Below are 4,201 nucleotides of genomic sequence, written 5' to 3'. Positions count from 1 at the left end.
CCTCCAGCAGAGTCGCCCCTCTATATGCAGAAAGAAGCTCAATCCCCATTTGCAAATCTATCACTTGATTCTGCAGGGTTTAATTTAAACTCTTTAGCACAGCATCCAAGGCCATTTTCACCAACTGATGCTATGCTAGGCTTATCTGTTGTTATTTCTAATCACAAGTATGACTCTAAAACCCCATATTAATCAGAATTCCCTGCTTCAAGTAGGCCATGCATACTCTATCGTGGCTCATGCCATTCCTCTCCTGAAAGTACCTTAGAAGATTGTTCCTTGACCTGATCAAATCTATGCTGTAGGTCCTCTCTCATTGCCCCATCTCAGATTATATATGATTTTGTCCCCTATCATAAGGTCCTGGCTGATGGACCCAAAGGTATGAGGACGGAAGGTGGGGGCAATAGGTATCTCGCTTGTTAGACTTCATGCCAAAGGGAAAATATCAAAAGCAGCGTCAGGCCCCAGAAATCAAATTAGGGAAGTTCATTCCGCTTTTCCATACACCAATAGATATAAGTTACAAAGGACAATTGCATAAAACAGTCACGGAAGGAAAAAGTTGTGGGGACGTAGTGGTCAAGAGCCACAGTCACTGAACACACAGAGCAGAGAAAGGCTGTAGTAGATAACCGGCTGAGTCTTGGAGATAAACTGTTGAGATGAGGCTCTGCCACCCAGAGTCCTCTGCAATGGAAGGATTTGCAGTTACCAGCAGACGGCCTCTGGCTATCAGCGCCTGAAGTCATTTCCTCAGCTGCAAAGAGCTCCCTCACCTGAGGGACTTTGGAGTGGTCCTTGACTCCTCTCTGTCCATTACACCCCACATTCAATTGACTGACCTGTGCGGTCATTCTGCCTTTAAGGCATACCTAGAATCCAGCCTTTCTCATCACCCTCACCACTGCCATCTGAATCTAAGTCAGTGGTGCTTGAATGGGTGTGAGTCTGTCTTCCAAAGAATCTTTGGCAATGTCTGTTTGCCACATCTGTGGAGGTGCTACTGGCACCTATAAATAGAGGCCCGCGATGCTGCTAAACACCTTACAATGCATGGGATATACCCCTACGACAAAGGATTATCCAGCCCCAAATGTCCGTAGTGCTGAGGCTGAGCAATGCTGATCTGAGCCACGATCGCTTCTTACTCAGATGATTTCAAATACCTGCCTCTTGACTGGGCCCCTGCCTGCCCCCTCTGCGACCCTCCCTCTTCAGCCAGAGTCATCCTCACAAAACATTAACTGGTTCAGAGCATACCGCTCTCGACTCTCCAAAGCTCATCATCACATTTAGAATCATATTCAAAATTCTGGCCTTGCCCCCAAGGCCTACCCAGGTTGGCCGCTCACCACTGCTCTGAGGCTCCTTTCCACCTCTCTTTCCTTACTCCCTGGTTCACTGTGCCCAGCCTCACCGATCTTTTTGTCATTCTTCCAAACACTGGTTCTTCCTGGCTCCGGACTCAAAGTCTCCCTCCAAATTTTCTCCAGCTTCCTCCCTTGCTTCCTTCAGCTCCATATTCAAGCAGCCCCTCATCAGAGAGGCCTTCGATGACCACCCTCTCCTAAAATTCCAGCCCTCCCCTCATCACTCATTATTCTCATCCTGCTGTATTTCTCTTCGTAGCAGATATCACTACCTGACGGATTACAAATCTGTTTTATATTTGTTTACCATTTATCTCCCACACTAGACAGCGGGGACTTTGTCTTCTGTGGTCCCCACTCTATTCCCCCAACACCTCAGACAATAATGGTACACAGGAGGTACTCAATATTTATTTCCTAAGTGACTACATATATGAAGCAGCTGGCCAACAGATGTATGAAAGTCTGTTCATAAAAGGTGAGTTGGGTTATTTTTAAGGGTTGCAAGGATGACACAGTGGCCTGGTAGAATCTAGGTTTTCTTCTCTAGGTGCCTAGGTCACTCACTATATGGCATTAAATTAGTGATTCATATATTTCTTACCACCATTAAATTACATGTCTGAAGGAGAGGAATTATAATTTTTTCCTTTATGTTTCCCACAAAACCTAGTTCCATGCCTGAATCGATGCAATTGGCTAATGATAGATTATGGAAAATAAAAAGGAAAACATTATTAGATACTTTGTGCCAAAGTATGCATAAAAGAATCAATAGCTATAAATCAAGGAAATGTCCATTTAGAACTCTCTTTTTTAAATAATATCTTGATGTAATCCTAAGAGGTTAATTATCTTACTGTATGACATTCGCTGCAGATATTCAGGATTTTTCTTTTTAATTCTAATTCTTATAATATCTACATTCCACTGTTACAAATGTGATCTTTTACTATGAGCCATATATGGCAATGGCTATTTCTATTAAAAAAAAAAATATTCTATCACAAATGAGGGGAACTTTGTTTTTTTCCTAGTTTTAAGCCTTTAGCAATTCTCCTTTTAAAACTACCTTCTGATACATAGTATTTTCCGAGGAACTTTGAAGAAATGGAGCCACGTATTATCCACAACAGCACACAATTCTCTATTTTCCATGTGCTCTTACAACCTGGGCAGTGGGTTTGAGTTTGTGTCCTGACCAGAATTATGTTTGAAATGTAGCTTGCCACCTATCTTTCAGTGTTATGAGTATATAACAATGCCACACTGTGTCTACGATCTCCCTAAAGCTTCCTCGGTGTTTTTTGTCCTCCCTACATCTTCCCGTCTTTAACTTTGTCACTTCGTTTCCAGAGCATACGGAATGTCAAAGGGAAAATTGCTCTGGATAAATGTGAGCAGACGAGGAAGATTTTATTCAAACTATTGCAATAGGGGATAGAAACTAACTGACCTAACTGCATGGAAACAAAAGGCAGGAGGGTTTTTAAGCTCTAGGGAGAGCTGGTGGAAAAGTACTGGGGGGGGACATTAGGGGTGAGGCTGATCAATGGTGTGTGTCGAGCACGTTATTTCTGAGTTTGCAGATGGCTTTCTCTGTAATTACGCCATCTGTGTTTGCTAATTAGCACCCATCGAAGTTAAGCTCCTGCCTCTCACAGAGACAGGACATAGGGGCACAGAGGTGCTATCTCAGTTGACGTTTAAGTTTCAAAAATATGGTTCCTCTGGTCCTTGAGAAAGAGGTTTATTGGGTTGTAAAATTGGCAAGAAGCTGGGAGAAGATTTACATACCTTTCAAGGGGCAGAGAAAGAAATTACAACTGCAAGTTTTTTAAAGAAAATGCTTTAAGAAAAAGGAGGTTAGGGGCCTAGAGTCAGAAAGAAATATGCCTAAAGTTTAGCTAAACTGAGAAAAACATTAAGTCTGTGCTGGTCAGGATTATATCATTAGAACAGCTGAAGATGTGTGCAGTTCAGTCCTTAGAGCTGCTGTCTAGAAGATCCCATTATTGAATTCTTGTCCTCATTTTCATAAAATTTTCCATCATGTCATACATGTATTTGCGTGTGTTTCTGTATTGTGTGTCTTTATAAAGGACCATTTGGCATTTTGAAAGGGTTGTTGTTTTTTCTGCTTTCAATAGACGGAACATTTGTATCCCCCACCCCGAATTCATATGTTGAAATCTACCCCCAACATGACTGTATTGGGAGGCAGGGCCTTTGGGAGGTAATTAGGTCCTAAGGGTGGAGCCTCCATGATGAGATGTCTGTTCTTGTAAGAAGAGGCCAGACAGATAGCTAGCTCCTTTCGGCCATGGGAGGATACAAAGCAGTCTTCCTAGAAGCTGGCTCCTCCCAGAACCCAACTGTGCTGATCTGGGACTTCCCAAAAACTGTTTGTTGTTTAAACCACCCAGTCTATGGTGTTTTGTTGTAGCAGCTCAAGTTAACTAAGGTACTGCTACAGGCTCCAACGTTGCCCTATTTACAGCTCTCTTATCTTCAATATCATCATCAATATTAATTACCTTCAATGTTATCATTAATATTATCAGTGAGCTTCAGTAGTGGGCTAGTGGGCCTCATTTAGGAATTAGGAATTTCAAGGGCAGCAACACACCCCTCACTGAACTATCTCTCGCCTACTGCACTGGGCCTGAGCATGTTGACTGTGACATCTCCGTGGAGTTTAGGGGGATCGCAGGTGATGCATCTGATGAGACTACATTCAATTAGCTCTGTAACATTGAAAAGTCGCTGTCAATTCTGTAATTTAAGTAATCGAGTGGTGAGGAGAGATGGGACACTGCGACGGAAGG

This window comes from Pteropus vampyrus, unplaced genomic scaffold (assembly GCF_000151845.1).
Source record: "Pteropus vampyrus isolate Shadow unplaced genomic scaffold, Pvam_2.0 Scaffold94, whole genome shotgun sequence".
NCBI lineage: Eukaryota > Metazoa > Chordata > Mammalia > Chiroptera > Pteropodidae > Pteropus > Pteropus vampyrus.
The sequence above is the reverse complement of the archived record's forward strand: the minus strand, read 5'-3'. Positions refer to the sequence as shown.